At 43.9% G+C, this 17,292-nt stretch overlaps 17 non-coding genes and 8 pseudogenes across 17 annotated transcripts; all 25 read left to right on the top strand.

The window, feature by feature from the left end:
• The first annotated feature begins 66 nt into the window (after positions 1-66).
• LOC147263171 (5S ribosomal RNA) lies at positions 67-185 on the top strand. The gene has a single exon (XR_015115363.1). It is a non-coding gene; the product is annotated as a 5S ribosomal RNA (ribosomal RNA).
• A 310-nt stretch (positions 186-495) lies between these two features.
• LOC147263170 (5S ribosomal RNA) lies at positions 496-614 on the top strand. Its single transcript, XR_015112920.1, has one exon. It is a non-coding gene; the product is annotated as a 5S ribosomal RNA (ribosomal RNA).
• Positions 615-924: 310 nt separating this feature from the next.
• LOC147263169 (5S ribosomal RNA) lies at positions 925-1,043 on the top strand. Its single transcript, XR_015114606.1, has one exon. It is a non-coding gene; the product is annotated as a 5S ribosomal RNA (ribosomal RNA).
• Positions 1,044-1,354: 311 nt separating this feature from the next.
• Positions 1,355-1,473, top strand: LOC147263168 (5S ribosomal RNA). Its single transcript, XR_015115103.1, has one exon. It is a non-coding gene; the product is annotated as a 5S ribosomal RNA (ribosomal RNA).
• Positions 1,474-1,785: 312 nt separating this feature from the next.
• Positions 1,786-1,904, top strand: LOC147263167 (5S ribosomal RNA). The gene has a single exon (XR_015113514.1). It is a non-coding gene; the product is annotated as a 5S ribosomal RNA (ribosomal RNA).
• A 311-nt stretch (positions 1,905-2,215) lies between these two features.
• On the top strand, positions 2,216-2,334 carry LOC147263166 (5S ribosomal RNA). The gene has a single exon (XR_015115362.1). It is a non-coding gene; the product is annotated as a 5S ribosomal RNA (ribosomal RNA).
• A 310-nt stretch (positions 2,335-2,644) lies between these two features.
• LOC147263165 (5S ribosomal RNA) lies at positions 2,645-2,763 on the top strand. Its single transcript, XR_015112919.1, has one exon. It is a non-coding gene; the product is annotated as a 5S ribosomal RNA (ribosomal RNA).
• Positions 2,764-3,073: 310 nt separating this feature from the next.
• Positions 3,074-3,192, top strand: LOC147263164 (5S ribosomal RNA; annotated as a pseudogene).
• A 311-nt stretch (positions 3,193-3,503) lies between these two features.
• LOC147263163 (5S ribosomal RNA) lies at positions 3,504-3,622 on the top strand. The gene has a single exon (XR_015115102.1). It is a non-coding gene; the product is annotated as a 5S ribosomal RNA (ribosomal RNA).
• Positions 3,623-3,933: 311 nt separating this feature from the next.
• Positions 3,934-4,052, top strand: LOC147263162 (5S ribosomal RNA). The gene has a single exon (XR_015115389.1). It is a non-coding gene; the product is annotated as a 5S ribosomal RNA (ribosomal RNA).
• Positions 4,053-4,361: 309 nt separating this feature from the next.
• Positions 4,362-4,480, top strand: LOC147263161 (5S ribosomal RNA). The gene has a single exon (XR_015113335.1). It is a non-coding gene; the product is annotated as a 5S ribosomal RNA (ribosomal RNA).
• Positions 4,481-4,790: 310 nt separating this feature from the next.
• On the top strand, positions 4,791-4,909 carry LOC147263160 (5S ribosomal RNA). Its single transcript, XR_015112878.1, has one exon. It is a non-coding gene; the product is annotated as a 5S ribosomal RNA (ribosomal RNA).
• A 310-nt stretch (positions 4,910-5,219) lies between these two features.
• Positions 5,220-5,338, top strand: LOC147263159 (5S ribosomal RNA). Its single transcript, XR_015113160.1, has one exon. It is a non-coding gene; the product is annotated as a 5S ribosomal RNA (ribosomal RNA).
• A 311-nt stretch (positions 5,339-5,649) lies between these two features.
• On the top strand, positions 5,650-5,768 carry LOC147263158 (5S ribosomal RNA; annotated as a pseudogene).
• A 310-nt stretch (positions 5,769-6,078) lies between these two features.
• On the top strand, positions 6,079-6,197 carry LOC147263157 (5S ribosomal RNA; annotated as a pseudogene).
• A 310-nt stretch (positions 6,198-6,507) lies between these two features.
• Positions 6,508-6,626, top strand: LOC147263156 (5S ribosomal RNA). Its single transcript, XR_015113664.1, has one exon. It is a non-coding gene; the product is annotated as a 5S ribosomal RNA (ribosomal RNA).
• Positions 6,627-6,935: 309 nt separating this feature from the next.
• On the top strand, positions 6,936-7,054 carry LOC147263155 (5S ribosomal RNA; annotated as a pseudogene).
• A 310-nt stretch (positions 7,055-7,364) lies between these two features.
• Positions 7,365-7,483, top strand: LOC147263154 (5S ribosomal RNA). The gene has a single exon (XR_015114616.1). It is a non-coding gene; the product is annotated as a 5S ribosomal RNA (ribosomal RNA).
• A 309-nt stretch (positions 7,484-7,792) lies between these two features.
• LOC147263153 (5S ribosomal RNA) lies at positions 7,793-7,911 on the top strand (annotated as a pseudogene).
• A 311-nt stretch (positions 7,912-8,222) lies between these two features.
• Positions 8,223-8,341, top strand: LOC147263152 (5S ribosomal RNA). The gene has a single exon (XR_015114529.1). It is a non-coding gene; the product is annotated as a 5S ribosomal RNA (ribosomal RNA).
• Positions 8,342-15,286: 6,945 nt separating this feature from the next.
• LOC147263151 (5S ribosomal RNA) lies at positions 15,287-15,405 on the top strand. The gene has a single exon (XR_015112788.1). It is a non-coding gene; the product is annotated as a 5S ribosomal RNA (ribosomal RNA).
• A 311-nt stretch (positions 15,406-15,716) lies between these two features.
• On the top strand, positions 15,717-15,835 carry LOC147263150 (5S ribosomal RNA; annotated as a pseudogene).
• A 310-nt stretch (positions 15,836-16,145) lies between these two features.
• LOC147263149 (5S ribosomal RNA) lies at positions 16,146-16,264 on the top strand (annotated as a pseudogene).
• Positions 16,265-16,574: 310 nt separating this feature from the next.
• On the top strand, positions 16,575-16,693 carry LOC147263148 (5S ribosomal RNA). Its single transcript, XR_015113663.1, has one exon. It is a non-coding gene; the product is annotated as a 5S ribosomal RNA (ribosomal RNA).
• Positions 16,694-17,003: 310 nt separating this feature from the next.
• LOC147263147 (5S ribosomal RNA) lies at positions 17,004-17,122 on the top strand (annotated as a pseudogene).
• The last annotated feature ends 170 nt before the right edge of the window (positions 17,123-17,292 follow it).

The following is a 17,292-nucleotide window of genomic DNA, read 5'->3' as shown; positions in this document are numbered from 1 at the left end:
CACTTTTTTTCTGAGGTTGTAAAGTGAGTGAAATGGATATAGAGCCCATGTGTGTAAGAGTCAAGGGCTTACGGCCATCCCACTCTGAACACGCCCGATCTCGTCTGATCTTGGAAGCTAAGCAGGGTCGGTCCTGGTTAGTACTTGGATGGAAGACCGCCTGGGAATACCAGGTGCTGTAAGCTTTTTTGTTTCTTTGTGAGGAAAGGGCAGCTTTTAGTCTTTGGGGACCAGCATGAGCGAGCTTCCCTCACACACCTTTTCTTGAAGCGCCTTTCTGCAGCTTTGAAATGGAATCTCATGCAGCGTGTAATTTGAAGTAGACAGATGGCAGATGCAGTACTTTTCTCTAGATGACATCAACATTCTTTTCTTTTATTGACAGGACACCTATTTTGCGTGTGAAAAGACCCTGAGGCTTTTGAGCATCACTTTTTTTCTGAGGTTGTAAAGTGTGTGAAATGGATATAGAGCCCATGTGTGTCAGAGTCAAGGGCTTACGGCCATACCACTCTTAACACGCCCGATCTCGTTTGATCTCGGAAGCTAAGCAGGGTCGGGCCTGGTTAGTACTTGGATGGGAGACCGCCTGGGAATACCAGGTGCTGTAAGCTTTTTTGTTTCATTGTGAGGAAAGGGCAGCTTTTCTTCTTTGGGGACCAGCATGAGCGAGGTTCCCTCACACACCTTTTCTTGAAGCGCCCTCCACAGCTTTGGAATGGAATGTCATGCAGTGTGTAATTTGAAGTAGAAAGATTGCAGATGCAGTACTTTTCTCTCGATGACATCAACATTTTTTTCTTTGTATTGACAGGACAACTATTTGGTGTGTAAAAAGACCGTGAGGCTGTTGCACATCACATTTTTTTTGAGGTTGTAAAGTGAGTGAAATTAATATAGAGCCCATGTGTGTGAGAGTCAAGGGCTTACGGCCATACCACTCTGAACACGCCCGATCTCGTCTGATCTCGGATGCTAAGCAGGGTCGGGCCTGGTTAGTTCTTGGGTGGAAGACCGCCTGGGAATACCAGGTGCTGTAAGCTTTTTTGTTTCTTTGTGAGGAAAGGGCAGCTTTGAGTCTTTGGGGACCAGCATGAGCGAGCTTCCCTCACACACCTTTTCTTGAAGCGCCTTTCTGCAGCTTTGAAATTGAATGTCATGCAGCGTGTAATTTGAAGTAGACAGATGGCAGATGCAGTACTTTTCTCTAGATGACATCAACATTCTTTTCTTTGTATTGACAGGACACCTATTTGGCGTTTGAAAAGACCGTGAGGCTTTTGCACGTCACTTTTTTTCTGAGATTGTAAAGTGAGTGAAATGGATATAGAGCCCATGTGTGTCAGAGTCAAGGGCTTACGGCCATCCCACTCTGAACACGCCCGATCTCGTCTGATCTTGGAAGCAAAGCAGGGTCGGGCCTGGTTAGTACTTGGATGGAAGACCGCCTGGGAATACCAGGTGCTGTAAGCTTTTTTTTTTCTTTGTGAGGAAAGGGCAGCTTTGAGTCTTTGGGGACCAGAATGAGCGAGCTTCCCTCACACACCTTTTCTTGAAGCGCCTTTCTGCAGCTTTGAAATTGAATGTCATGCAGCGTGTAATTTGAAGTAGACAGATGGCAGATGCAGTACTTTTCTCGAGATGACATCAACATTCTTTTCTTTGTATTGACAGGACAACTATTGTGTGTGTTAAAAGACCCTGAGGCTTTTGCGCATCACTTTTTTTCTGAGGTTGTAAAGTGTGCGAAATGGATATAGAGCCCATGTGTGTCAGAGTCAAGGGGTTTCCGGCCATACCACTCTGAACACGCCCGATCTCGTCTGATCTCGGAAGCTAAGCAGGGTCGGGCCTGGTTAGTACTTGGATGGGAGACCGCCTGGGAATACCAGGTGCTGTAAGCTTTTTTGTTTCATTGTGAGGAAAGGGCCGCTTTGAGTCTTTGGGGACCAGCATGAGCGAGCTTCCCTCACACACCTTTTCTTGAAGCGCCTTTCTGCAGCTTTGAAATTGAATGTCATGCAGCGTGTAATTTGAAGTAGACAGATGGCAGATGCAGTACTTTTCTCTAGATGACATCAACATTCTTTTCTTTGTATTGACAGGACACCTATTTGGCGTTTGAAAAGATCGTGAGGCTGTTGCACGTCACTTTTTTTCTGAGGTTGTAAAGTGAGTGAAATGGATATAGAGCCCATGTGTGTAAGAGTCAAGGGCTTACGGCCATCCCACTCTGAACACGCCCGATCTCGTCTGATCTTGGAAGCTAAGCAGGGTCGGTCCTGGTTAGTACTTGGATGGAAGACCGCCTGGGAATACCAGGTGCTGTAAGCTTTTTTGTTTCTTTGTGAGGAAAGGGCAGCTTTTAGTCTTTGGGGACCAGCATGAGCGAGCTTCCCTCACACACCTTTTCTTGAAGCGCCTTTCTGCAGCTTTGAAATGGAATCTCATGCAGTGTGTAATTTGAAGTAGACAGATGGCAGATGCAGTACTTTTCTCTAGATGACATCAACATTCTTTTCTTTTATTGACAGGACACCTATTTTGCGTGTGAAAAGACCCTGAGGCTTTTGAGCATCACTTTTTTTCTGAGGTTGTAAAGTGTGTGAAATGGATATAGAGCCCATGTGTGTCAGAGTCAAGGGCTTACGGCCATACCACTCTTAACACGCCCGATCTCGTTTGATCTCGGAAGCTAAGCAGGGTCGGGCCTGGTTAGTACTTGGATGGGAGACCGCCTGGGAATACCAGGTGCTGTAAGCTTTTTTGTTTCATTGTGAGGAAAGGGCAGCTTTTCTTCTTTGGGGACCAGCATGAGCGAGGTTCCCTCACACACCTTTTCTTGAAGCGCCCTCCACAGCTTTGGAATGGAATGTCATGCAGTGTGTAATTTGAAGTAGAAAGATTGCAGATGCAGTACTTTTCTCTCGATGACATCAACATTTTTTTCTTTGTATTGACAGGACAACTATTTGGTGTGTAAAAAGACCGTGAGGCTGTTGCACATCACATTTTTTTTGAGGTTGTAAAGTGAGTGAAATTAATATAGAGCCCATGTGTGTGAGAGTCAAGGGCTTACGGCCATACCACTCTGAACACGCCCGATCTCGTCTGATCTCGGATGCTAAGCAGGGTCGGGCCTGGTTAATTCTTGGGTGGAAGACCGCCTGGGAATACCAGGTGCTGTAAGCTTTTTTGTTTCTTTGTGAGGAAAGGGCAGCTTTGAGTCTTTGGGGACCAGCATGAGCGAGCTTCCCTCACACACCTTTTCTTGAAGCGCCTTTCTGCAGCTTTGAAATTGAATGTCATGCAGCGTGTAATTTGAAGTAGACAGATGGCAGATGCAGTACTTTTCTCTAGATGACATCAACATTCTTTTCTTTGTATTGACAGGACACCTATTTGGCGTTTGAAAAGACCGTGAGGCTTTTGCACGTCACTTTTTTTCTGAGATTGTAAAGTGAGTGAAATGGATATAGAGCCCATGTGTGTCAGAGTCAAGGGCTTACGGCCATCCCACTCTGAACACGCCCGATCTCGTCTGATCTTGGAAGCAAAGCAGGGTCGGGCCTGGTTAGTACTTGGATGGAAGACCGCCTGGGAATACCAGGTGCTGTAAGCTTTTTTTTTTCTTTGTGAGGAAAGGGCAGCTTTTAGTCTTTGGGGACCAGCATGAGCGAGCTTCCCTCACACACCTTTTCTTGAAGCGCCTTTCTGCAGCTTTGAAATGGAATATCATGCAGCGTGTAGTTTGAAGTAGACAGATGGAGGATGCAGTACTTTTCTCTCGATGACATCAACATTCTTTTCTTTGTATTGACAGGACACCTATTTGGTGTGTAAAAAAACCGTGAGGCTATTGCACATCACATTTTTTTTGAGGTTGTAAAGTGAGTGAAATGGATATAGAGCCCATGTGTGTGAGAGTCAAGGGCTTACAGCCATACCACTCTGAACACGCCCGATCTCGTCTGATCTCGTAAGCTTAGCAGGGTCGGGCCTGGTTAGTACTTGGATGGAAGACCGCCTGGGAATACCAGGTGCTGTAAGCTTTTTTTTTTCATTGTGAGGAAAGGGCCGCTTTGAGTCTTTGGGGACCAGCATGAGCGAGCTTCCCTCACACACCTTTTCTTGAAGCGCCCTCTGCAGCTTTGGAATGGAATTTCATGTAGTGGTTAATTTGAAGAAGACAGATGGCAGATGCAGTACTTTTCTCTCGATGACATCAACATTCTTTTCTTTTATTGACAGGACACCGATTTGGCGTGTGAAAAGACCCTGAGTCTGTTGCGCATCACTTTTTTTCTGAGGTTGTAAAGTGTGTGAAATGGATATAGAGCCCATGTGTGTGAGAGTCAAGGGCTTACGGCCATCCCACTCTGAACACGCCCGATCTCGTCTGATCTCGGAAGTTAAGCAGCGTCGGGCCTGGTTAGTACTTGGATGGAAGACCGCCTGGGAATACCAGGTGCTGTAAGCTTTTTTGTTTCTTTCTGAGGAAAGGGCAGCTTTGAGTCTTTGGGGACCAGCATGAGCGAGCTTCCCTCACACACCTTTTCTTTCAGCGTCTTTCTGGAGCTTTGAAATGGAATCTCATGCAGCGTGTAATTTGAAGTAGACAGATGGCAGATGCAGTACTTTTCTCTAGATGACATCAACATTCTTTTCTTTTATTGACAGGACACCTATTTGGCGTGTGAAAAGACCCTGAGGCTTTTGCGCATCACTTTTTTTCTGAGGTTGTAAAGTGTGTGAAATGGATATAGAGCCCATGTGTGTGAGAGTCAAGGGCTTACGGCCATCCCACTCTGAACACGCCCGATCTCGTCTGATCTCGGAAGCTAAGCAGGGTCGGGCCTGGTTAGTACTTGGATGGGAGACCGCCTGGGAATACCAGGTGCTGTAAGCTTTTTTGTTTCATTGTGAGGACAGGGCAGCTTTGAGTGTTTGGGGACCAGCATGAGCGAGCTTCCCTCACACACCTTTTCTTGAAGCGCCCTCCACAGCTTTCGAATGGAATGTCATGCAGCGTGTAATTTGAAGTAGAAAGATTGCAGATGCAGTACTTTTCTCTAGATGACATCAACATTCTTTTCTTTGTATTGACAGGACAACTATTTGGTGTGTAAAAAGACCCTGAGGCTTTTGCGCATCACTTTTTTTCTGAGGTTGTAAAGTGTGTGAAATGGATATAGAGCCCATGTGTGTCAAAGTCAAGGGCTTACGGCCATACCACTCTGAACACGCCCGATCTCGTCTGATCTCGGAAGCTAAGCAGGGTCGGGCCTGGTTAGTACTTGGGTGGGAGACCGCCTGGGAATACCAGGTGCTGTAAGCTTTTTTGTTTCATTGTGAGGAAAGGGCCGCTTTGAGTCTTTGGGGACCAGCATGAGCGAGCTTCCCTCACACACCTTTTCTTGAAGCACCTTTCTGCTGCTTTGAAATTGAATGTCATGCAGCGTGTAATTTGAAGTAGACAGATGGCAGATGCAGTACTTTTCTCTAGATGACATCAACATTCTTTTCTTTGTATTGACAGGACACCTATTTGGCGTTTGAAAAGACCCTGAGTCTGTTGCACGTCACTTTTTTTCTGAGCTTGTAAAGTGAGTGAAATGGATATAGAGCCCATGTGTGTCAGAGTCAAGGGCTTACGGCCATCCCACTCTGAACACGCCAGATCTCGTCTGATCTTGGAAGCTAAGCAGGGTCGGGCCTGGTTAGTACTTGGATGGAAGACTGCCTGGGAATACCAGGTGCTGTAAGCTTTTTTGTTTCTTTGTGAGGAAAGGGCAGCTTTTAGTCTTTGTGGACCAGCATGAGCGAGCTTCCCTCACACACCTTTTCTTAAAGCGCCTTTCTGCAGCTTTGAAATGGAATCTCATGCAGCGTGTAATTTGAAGTAGACAGATGGCAGATGCAGTACTTTTCTCTAGATGACATCAACATTCTTTTCTTTTATTGACAGGACACCTATTTGGCGTGTGAAAAGACCCTGAGGCTTTTGCGCATCACTTTTTTTCTGAGGTTGTAAAGTGTGTGAAATGGATATAGAGCCCATGTGTGTGAGAGTCAAGGGCTTACGGCCATACCACTCTTAACACGCCCGATCTCGTCTGATCGCGGAAGCTAAGCAGGGTCGGGCCTGGTTAGGACTTGGATGGGAGACCGCCTGAGAATACCAGGTGCTGTAAGCTTTTTTGTTACATTGTGAGGAAAGGGCAGCTTTGAGTCTTTGGGGACCAGCATGAGCGAGCTTCCCTCACACACCTTTTCTTTAAGCGCCCTCCACAGCTTTCGAATGGAATGTCATGCAGTGTGTAATTTGAAGTAGACAGATTGCAGATGCAGTACTTTTCTCGAGATGACATCAACATTCTTTTCTTTGTATTGACAGGACAACTATTTGGTGTGTAAAAAGACCGTGAGGCTTTTGCACATCACATTTTTTTTGAGGTTGTAAAGTGAGTGAAATGGATATAGAGCCCATGTGTGTGAGAGTCAAGGGCTTACGGCCATACCACTCTGAACACGCCCGATCTCGTCTGATCTCGGAAGCTTAGCAGGGTCGGGCCTGGTTAGTACTTGGATGGAAGACCGCCTGGGAATACCAGGTGCTGTAAGCTTTTTTGTTTCATTGTGAGGAAAGGGCCGCTTTGAGTCTTTGGGGACCAGCATGAGCGAGCTTCCCTCACACACCTTTTCTTGAAGCGCCCTCTGCAGCTTTGGAATGGAATTTCATGCAGTGGTTAATTTGAAGAAGACAGATGGCAGATGCAGTACTTTTCTCTCGATGACATCAACATTCTTTTCTTTTATTGACAGGACACCGATTTGGCGTGTGAAAAGACCCTGAGTCTGTTGCGCATCACTTTTTTTCTGAGGTTTTAAAGTGTGTGAAATGAATATAGAGCCCATGTGTGTCAGAGTCAAGGGCTTACGGCCATACCACTCTGAACACGCCAGATCTCGTCTGATCTCGGATGCTAAGCAGGGTCGGGACTGTTTAGTTCTTGGATGGAAGACCGCCTGGGAATACCAGGTGCTGTAAGCTTTTTTGTTTCTTTGTGAGGAAAGGGCAGCTTTGAGTCTTTGGGGACCAGCATGAGCGAGCTTCCCTCACACACCTTTTCTTTAAGCGTCTTTCTGGAGCTTTGAAATGGAATCTCATGCAGCGTGTAATTTGAAGTAGACAGATGGCAGATGCAGTACTTTTCTCTAGATGACATCAACATTCTTTTCTTTGTATTGACAGGACACCTATTTGGCGTGTGAAAAGACCCTGAGGCTTTTGCGCATCACTTTTTTCTGAGGTTGTAAAGTGTGTGAAATGGATATAGAGCCCATGTGTGTGAGAGTCAAGGGCTTACGGCCATACCACTCTGAACACGCCTGATCTCGTCTGATCTCGGAAGCTAAGCAGGGTCGGTCCTGGTTAGTACTTGGATGGGAGACCGCCTGGGAATACCAGGTGCTGTCAGCTTTTTTGTTTCATTGTGAGGAAAGGGCAGCTTTGAGTGTTTGGGGACCAGCATGAGCGAGCTTCCCTCACACACCTTTTCTTGAAGCGCCCTCCACAGCTTTCGAATGGAATGTCATGCAGCGTGTAATTTGAAGTAGACAGATGGCAGATGCAGTACTTTTCTCTAGATGACATCAACATTCTTTTCTTTTATTGACAGGACACCGATTTGGCGTGTGAAAAGACCCTGAGGCTGTTGCGCATCACTTTTTTTCTGAGGTTGTAAAGTGTGTGAAATGGATATAGAGCCCATGTGTGTCAGAGTCAAGGGCTTACGGCCATACCACTCTGAACACGCCCGATCTCGTCTGATCTCGGATGCTAAGCAGGGTCGGGCCTGGTTAGTTCTTGGATGGAAGACCGCCTGGTAATACCAGGTGCTGTAAGCTTTTTTGTTTCTTTGTGAGGAAAGGGCAGCTTTGAGTCTTTGGGGACCAGCATGAGCGAGCTTCCCTCACACACCTTTTCTTGAAGCGCCTTTCTGCAGCTTTGAAATGGAATCTCATGCAGCGTGTAATTTGAAGTAGACAGATGGCAGATGCAGTACTTTTCTCTAGATGACATCAACATTCTTTTCTTTGTATTGACAGGACACCTATTTGGCGTTTGAAAAGACCGTGAGGCTTTTGCACGTCACTTTTTTTCTGAGGTTGTAAAGTGAGTGAAATGGATATAGAGCCCATGTGTGTAAGAGTCAAGGGCTTACGGCCATCCCACTCTGAACACGCCCGATCTCGTCTGATCTTGGAAGCTAAGCAGGGTCGGGCCTGGTTAGTACTTGGATGGAAGACCGCCTGGGAATACCAGGTGCTGTAAGCTTTTTTTTTTTCATTGTTAGGAAAGGGCAGCTTTGAGTGTTTGGGGACCAGCATGAGCGAGCTTCCCTCACACACCTTTTCTTGAAGCGCCCTCCACAGCTTTCGAATGGAATGTCATGCAGTGTGTAATTTGAAGTAGACAGATTGCAGATGCAGTACTTTTCTCAAGATGACATCAACATTCTTTTCTTTGTATTGACAGGACAACTATTTGGTGTGTAAAAAGACCGTGAGGCTGTTGCACATCACATTTTTTTTGAGGTTGTAAAGTGAGTGAAATGGATATAGAGCCCATGTGTGTGAGAGTCAAGGGCTTACGGCCATACCACACTGAACACGCATGCGCCAATCAGACGGTACGCTGACAGCACGACACACGGAGGTCGCGGACTCCGCTTTTCCCATTTCTTTCGTTTTTTTCAGCCTTTTTCATTGTTCTTCCTTATTTTCCGTGCATTTTTGGTTCGTTTTTAGAGTGAACATTTTTTCCCCCCGACAGTTTTTATACTGATCGGGGGAGGTCAATTTGAGTTTTTTTTTTCCTAATGGAAAACTTTCGGACGGACCAAATGGATTTGAACTCTGCAAACGGATTTCAGATTACGAGCATGGAAAACGGACTTGACATAAACGCACAAACAGGTGAAGAAAATGAAAAATGGTTGCTTGTTAAAAGAAACAATCAGAAACGAAACATGAAGAAGTCGGAAGGAAAACTGCCGGAGGGAAATGCGAGAGCGGCTTCCGCAGCGACAGCGGGGGAAAGACGGCGAGCAGCGGCTGATTCAGAGGAGATGAGCGCTGGAGCCGGTCCACAGGCAACGAGAGCTGGTGGCCTGAAGAACAGAGCTGAAGACGTGGTTCCGAGAAGACCTGGGCAGCGAGGAGCTACTGGAGAGGCGGCGGAGAGTGAGAGAGAATTGGCGGCGGAAAGAGATGCGGCGTCTGGTGGGGAAAGGCAGCTGCAGCAGCGACATGGAGCGGCGAAATCTGCGGGTGGCGACCACAAGTATGACAGAGAACTGACGGTCAGTGTCGAGGTAACTGGGCAGGATGAAGTCCCAGTTCTCGAATTAATGAGATGCATAAGAGCACTGTGTGGAGGTTTAATAGCCTGTAGGGCGACAGGGCCGCAGAAATATGAAATTACCATGTCACACATCAAAGGGAAAGAGAGAATCCTAGATGGTTTCAAAATTGGGGACAACACAGTGCATGTCAAAGATCTGTGTAATGATGAACTCATGGTTTCTTTTTTAAGCTTACCAGCTTACATCAGAGATGAGGAAATTTTACAAAAGCTAGAAGGGTGGGGAGTCTCAGCTGCATCAACTATAAGGAGGAGGATGTGGCCGGGTACGCAAATTGCTGATGGGACGCGGTTTCTCAAAGTAAAGTTTACAGATAAAGTCCAATCTCTGCCTTATTCAGCACGGTTTGACACAGCAATGGGACCGGAATATTTCAGGGTCATACATGATAGGCAGGCTAGGGTGTGTAGGATGTGCCTCCAGCCGGGGCACATCCTAAGGGACTGTCCTGAGTTCTCCTGCCATAAGTGTGGTGTCCAGGGGCATTATGCAAGGGAGTGCAACAGGAAACCTAATAAGATACAGAAATGTGAGGTGTGTTGGAACAAAATTGATGAATGTAATTGCAATTATAGTGATGAGGATATTGTGGTGGAATCTGGATCTGAGGAGCTGTACAGTGAGATGGAAGGTTTAAGTGAGGGAGGAACGGAGGATGAGGAGGAAGATGACGAGGTGGGTAGTGGCGCCGCCAAGCAGGCTGCTGGTGAGGGTTACGCCCCTCAGAGAACCCAGAGCCCTCCTAAAGTGGTGCAGAGCCCAGGCACAAGGCTTGGTTCAAGTCTGAATGACATGAGCACTGACTCAGGCCCACAGCAGAGAGGAAAGGATGGAGGAGGAAACGGGTCCGAAAAGGAGCCGGAGCCTTCTCAACTCCTGGAATCAATGGAGGTGGGGGATACCCCAAGAGAATTGCAGCCGGCGGCAGCCACATCCACCAGGGTACCTACCTTAAATGTGCCCTCCACCTTCCCTCCTCAGAGTAGTTATTTGCCACAATAAAAAATATTCGGAAAAAGCACACCTCAATAAAAGATGCTGCGATGAAGAAAAAACAGAAGAAAGAAGGAGGGAGAGGTAAAAAATCTTGAGGGAAAATTGGCTGTTTAAAGGTTTTTTTGGTCTGACCATGTTTCTGCTGCACTCCCTTAATGTCAATGGACTCCGCACTTATGGCAGGATGACCGCCATTTTACTTAAAAGCAAGTGTGACATTCTCTGCTTACAGGAGACAAGGTGGGAAGGGGATAGCGTGGCGGCAGCAAGCAAAATGTGGGAAGGAGATGTCTTTTTTAGCAACGGCACAAGTAAATCTTGTGGCGTAGCTATTTTAGTAAAAAAGACTATAAGTACCAATAGCAAGTTAATATATCATGACAAGAAAGGTAGAATACTTATTATAGATGTTTGCATAAACAATAGAACATACAGAATTGTTAACATATATGCCAGTAACTGTGAAAAGGAAAGGAAAATGTTTCTAAATAGTATAAGCAGATGGATAGATCATAGAACCATAATAATAGGAGATTTCAATATCGCATTAACTAAGGATGATATATCAATTAACAATGTATACAAGAATGACACAAGCAGAACTGAGCTATATAATTTAATGAATATTCACAATTTGACAGATGTATGGAGAATTCACAACCCATTCAAGAAAGAGTACTCCAGAAGACAGGTTGTGCAGGGAAAAATGAAACAAGCCAGAATAGATTTATGTCTAGCGGCCCCTGAAGCAACAAAACAGATCAATAAAATACAATATAATTATAACGCATGGAGTGATCACGCAACAATTGAGTGTTACTTGGGTGCTGCAGGAGGTTTCAGGGGGGGAGGTACCTGGTGCCTCAACTCCAGCCTCCTGGCAGATTCAACTTACGTTAAAAAAATCACAAAACTGCTTGATTATGCAAAAATTGAAATGAAAATAGAAAATAATTTTATAGAAAAGTGGGAAATTCTAAAGCAAAGAATTAAAAGAAGTAGTATAAATTATAGTAAAGAGAAAAAGTGGAGAGAGGAGCTGGAAGAAAATCGACTAAGAAAATTAATCAATCATGAAATAGCATTATTTGATAAAGAACCTAACAGAAACACAGAAAACTATGAATTATATAAAGCAAAACTAGGAAACATAGAAAAAATAAAATGCAGAGGTGCAATGATAAGAAGCAGAGTTAAAAATTTAGTAGAAGGAGAAAAATGCACCGCATATTTTTTGGGGCTCGAAAAGCAAAAACAAAACAAAACTATAATAGAAAAAATCAACGATATAACTGGAAAAGAATATGACGATCAAGAAAATATACTAAGAGTAACTACAGAGTTTTATAAAGAATTATTTGATAATGGATATAGCAATAGCGAAGAGGTAGACAAGTTGTTATCAAATATCCAAACTAGTATTTCAGTGGAGGATAAGGAATGGTCTGATGCACAAATTACTATTAATGAGATAAAGACGGCAATAGATAGCTTAAATAAAAACAAAAGTCCAGGGGTAGATGGTTTAACAGCAGAATTTTATATTTGTTTCAAAGAGCAGATAGCTCCCCTGTTGCTGTCATTGTACCACTCAATGGAACGGGAACAGAGAACATCCAATACATTCACTGCAGGAATAATTTCACTTATCTACAAAAATAAAGGTTCAAAACAGGATATAACAAACTATAGACCAATAAGTTTACTCAATACAGATTACAAGATACTGACCAAAACACTGGCAAACAGGCTTAAACTTACAATAGGAACCATTATTGGTAATACACAGGCATACGGCATACCAGATAGAGACATCATAGATACGATCCTTACAATAAAGGATACCGTCAGGACAATGGCAGCACAGGGGGGGTATCTGCTCGGAATTGATTTGGAGAAAGCATTCGACAGAGTAGAACATCTTTTCTTATATAAAACTTTAAAAAGATTTGGATACGGTGAAGGCTTTATTAGATGGATTAAATTATTATACGATAACGCATACAGTCAAATAAAGATAAATGGACAACTAACAGAAAAGATCAAATTAAAAAGATCGGTAAGGCAAGGATGCCCGCTTTCAGCTCTTTTATACAGTATTGTTGCTGAGCCACTAGCTTTAAGTATAATGAATGATAAGAATATTATAGGTATAAAAACATATAGAGACAAAGTCGTTAAAATAGCACAATTTGCGGATGATATCAATATAATGTTTAAAAATGAAGAAAATTTAAATTATATTATAAAACATCTAGAAAGATATGAAAAAGCATCAGGAGCTAAGGTTAACAGAAATAAGTCAGAAATGATGGAATTCGGTAAAAATAGTTTAAAAAATAATTGGGGTTTTAGCACTAAAGAATACAGGAAAATACTGGGTGTATACATTGGTAAAAATGAAGGGGAAGCCAGGGACTTAGGGTGGAGAGAACTTGTAAAAAAGGTAGAAAATACACTTAATTTATGGAGAAGTAGGGGTTTAAGCCTGAGAGGAAAGGTAATTGTCATCAATGCCTTAATACTGTCAAAAATTAATCATGTTTTGGGGGCCTGTGAGCTACCGCAGTGGGCACTAAATTCGCTCAATGAAGCGATCTCCTCCTTCCTTTGGAGGGGAAAGGGAAATTCGATCGCTCATCGGGTGATAATTGCTAATAAAAGGGAGGGGGGATTAGGACTAATTGACATCAGTGCAAAAAAAGATGCACTCAGGGCCAAATTAGTTAGAAATTTTCTCGATTGGAACAGGCAGTACCCCTGGGAGGACACAATGGCGGGCTACCTGGCTGAGTACGGGGAGGGGGAGAAACTCCCTCTTTATCACCTCCTTCCTGGGAAAAGCCATGGCTCGCTACCGATGTTCTACCAGGAGGTGCTAGAGGCATGGGGCAAATTCCTGCCCCACCTCAGGCCTAAGTGCAGTCAGAAAAGTCATGTGCTGCAGTTACCTTTTCTCGAAAGCACCTTTTTCACACACAATGGTAGGACACTTAAATGCAGGGCACTTCAGCAACATAATATAACAAGGGTCGGTCAAGTGGTGGGGGAAAGGGGTCTGTTCAGTCTCAGGAAAGTCACAACCCAACTCAAAAAAACAGGGACACCGTGCAGAAAGGATTACCTAAATGGACTAGGTAACAAAATCAACAGAAACATAACCTCACTGTGGAGAAACTTAATCATCACGGACAAATCGAGAGCAGACCCCGAACTCCCACCGCTTGAGCTTGTCACACAGTACACAGGGAAAGAGCTGTCACAGGTGAAAACAAAGGACTGGTACACCATAGGGATTAACTCAATTAAACGCACTCCAAAAGCAGAAAAACACTGGGCACAATTATTCAAGGGAATACCGATAGGAAAAATCTGGCAAAACCTTAACATACCTTACATGGACAGCAATACTTTCAAGCTAGAATTCAATATCAGACACAGGAGAATTTTCACAGGAATCAAATTACACCAGATTAATAAGGAAAACTACAGTAGGACATGCCAAATCTGCAATAAAGAACCGGAAGACCAGGAGCATCTATTCATCAACTGCAAGGAATCGGATAAATTCAGGAATTTCATCAGGATGCTACTGCAAGAGCACTGCAATTTCAGTTTGACAGATGAAACACTATGGACATGGACTCTTCTCTTTGGTACAACACTGAAACAAAAGGATCAGAACAGGACTCTCATAAATACCATACTCACTTTTGCAAAAAAATCAATATGGACAACTAGAAACTACGCTCTCTATGAAAAGAAGAAAATAAACATATTTGGGGTTTTTTACACAACACTCTTGACGCACCTACAAATCTTACATGACATGGACAAGGATATTTTTGAAAACACTTTCTGCAGGAAAAACACATTTTTCAACATAGCAAATGGCAAAATTGAAATAAACAAGATTGACAATGGTATGTTTTCTCTTCAAATTCCCAGCTAAGTAGTCTCTTTTTTTTATAAAGCAAAGTATTTTTCAAATTTAATAAAGGGGTGAGCAAATTGGGTGGTTTATGTTTTTGGTGTGTTTAACATTTCATTTTGATAAAATTTCTTTAAAAAAAAAAAAAAAAAAAATTGTGTGTGTGACACTTCACGACAGGAATTTGTTCTTTTTAGTCCCATGAGGTTTTTTTTGTCTCTCTTTAATTTTTATTTATTTTTTTTTGGAATGACCTGCATTGCTCCAGTGGCTGTAGGCACATAGTGTTGGTTTATTTGTCTAAATTTAACTTAATTAAAAAAAAAAAAAAAAAAAACAAAACTCTGATGGTGTTTTCATCAAGTTCGAGGTGTATCAAGGGTGGGGGTTTTTTTTTGGTAAGATTTCTTTCCTGAAGGAATTTATTTTTTATATAATTGTTAAATTTTGTCATGTAAATAAGAATGTACAGTTGGTAAAAATGTATGATGTATTTTTGATAATAAAAGACAAAAAAAAAAAACACGCCCGATCTCGTCTGATCTCGGAAGCTTAGCAGGGTCGGGCCTGGTTAGTACTTGGATGGAAGACCGCCTGGGAAAACCAGGTGCTGTAAGCTTTTTTGTTTCTTTGTGAGGAAAGGGCCGCTTTGAGTCTTTGGGGACCAGCATGAGCGAGCTTCCCTCACACACCTTTTCTTGAAGCGCCCTCTGCAGCTTTGGAATGGAATTTCATGCAGTGGTTAATTTGAAGAAGACAGATGACAGATGCAGTACTTTTCTCTCGATGACATCAACATTCTTTTCTTTTATTGACAGAATACCGATTTGGCGTGTGAAAACACCCTGAGGCTGTTGCGCATCACTTTTTTTCTGAGGTTGTAAAGTGTGTGAAATGGATATAGAGCCCATGTGTGTCAAAGTCAAGAGCTTACGGCCATACCACTCTGAACAAGCCCGATCTCGTCTGATCTCGGAAGCTAAGCAGGGTTGGGCCTGGTTAGTACTTGGGTGGGAGACCTCCTGGGAATACCAGGTGCTGTAAGCTTTTTTGTTTCCTTGTGAGGAAAGGGCCGCTTTGAGTCTTTGGGGACCAGCATGAGCGAGCTTCCCTCACACACCTTTTATTGAAGCACCTTTCTGCAGCTTTGAAATTGAATGTCATGCAGCGTGTAATTTGAAGTAGACAGATGGCAGATGCAGTACTTTTCTCGAGATGACATCAACATTCTTTTCTTTGTATTGACAGGACACCTATTTGGCGTTTGAAAAGACCGTGAGTCTGTTGCACGTCACTTTTTTTCTGAGGTTGTAAAGTGAGTGAAATGGATATAGAGCCCATGTGTGTAAGAGTCAAGGGCTTACGGCCATCCCACTCTGAACACGCCCGATCTCGTCTGATCTTGGAAGCTAAGCAGGGTCGGGCCTGTTTAGTACTTGGATGGAAGACCGCCCTGGAATACCAGGTGCTGTAAGCTTTTTTGTTTCTTTGTGAGGAAAGGGCAGCTTTTAGTCTTTGTGGACCAGCATGAGCGAGCTTCCCTCACACACCTTTTCTTGAAGCGCCTTTCTGCAGTTTTGAAATGGAATCTCATGCAGCGTGTAATTTGAAGTAGACAGATGGCAGATGCAGTACTTTTCTCTAGATGACATCAACATTCTTTTCTTTTATTGACAGGACACCTATTTGGCGTGTGAAAAGACCCTGAGGCTTTTGCGCATCACTTTTTTTCTGAGGTTGTAAAGTGTGTGGAATGGATATAGAGCCCATGTGTGTCAGTGTCAAGGGCTTACGGCCATACCACTCTTAACACGCCCGATCTCGTCTGATCGCGGAAGCTAAGCAGGGTCGGGCCTGGTTAGGACTTGGATGGGAGACCGCCTGAGAATACCAGGTGCTGTAAGCTTTTTTGTTACATTGTGAGGAAAGGGCAGCTTTGAGTGTTTGGGGACCAGCATGAGCGAGCTTCCCTCACACACCTTTTCTTGAAGCGCCCTCCACAGCTTTCGAATGGAATGTCATGCAGTGTGAAATTTGAAGTAGACAGATTGCAGATGCAGTACTTTTCTCCAGATGACATCAACATTCTTTTCTTTGTATTGACAGGACAACTATTTGGTGTGTAAAAAGACCGTGAGGCTTTTGCACATCACATTTTTTTTGAGGTTTTAAAGTGAGTGATATGGATATAGAGCCCATGTGTGTGAGAGTCAAGGGCTTACGGCCATACCACTCTGAACACGCCCGATCTCGTCTGATCTCGGAAGCTTAGCAGGGTCGGGCCTGGTTAGTACTTGGATGGAAGACCGCCTGGGAATACCAGGTGCTGTAAGCTTTTTTGTTTCATTGTGAGGAAAGGGCCGCTTTGAGTCTTTGGGGACCAGCATGAGCGAGCTTCCCTCACACACCTTTTCTTAAAGCGCCTTTCTGCAGCTTTGAAATTGAATGTCATGCAGCGCGTAATTTGAAGTAGACAGATTGCAGATGCAGTACTTTTCTCTCGATGACATCAACATTCTTTTCTTTTATTGACAGGACACCGATTTGGCGTGTGAAAAGACCCTGAGGCTGTTGCGCATCACTTTTTTTCTTAGGTTGTAAAGTGAGTGAAATGGATATAGAGCCCATGTGTGTGAGAGTCAAGGGCTTACGGCCATACCACTCTGAACACGCCCGATCTCGTCTGATCTCGGAAACTTAGCAGGGTCGAACCTGGTTAGTACTTGGATGGGAGACCGCCTGGGAATACCAGGTGCTGTAAGCTTTTTTGTTTCATTGTGAGGAAAGGGCCGCTTTGAGTCTTTGGGGACAAGCATGAGCGAGCTTCCCTCACACACCTTTTCTTGAAGCGCCCTCCGCAGCTTTGGAATGGAATGTCATGCAGTGGTTAATTTGAAGTAGACAGATGGCAGATGCAGTACTTTTCTCTAGATG

The sequence above is a fragment of the Aulostomus chinensis genome, chromosome 4 (genome assembly GCF_037954235.1).
Source record: "Aulostomus chinensis isolate RoL2024-O1b breed Wild chromosome 4, RoL_Achi_v1.0, whole genome shotgun sequence".
NCBI lineage: Eukaryota > Metazoa > Chordata > Actinopteri > Syngnathiformes > Aulostomidae > Aulostomus > Aulostomus chinensis.
Note: the sequence above shows the minus strand (reverse complement) of the source record. Positions and strands in the feature narration are given on the sequence as shown.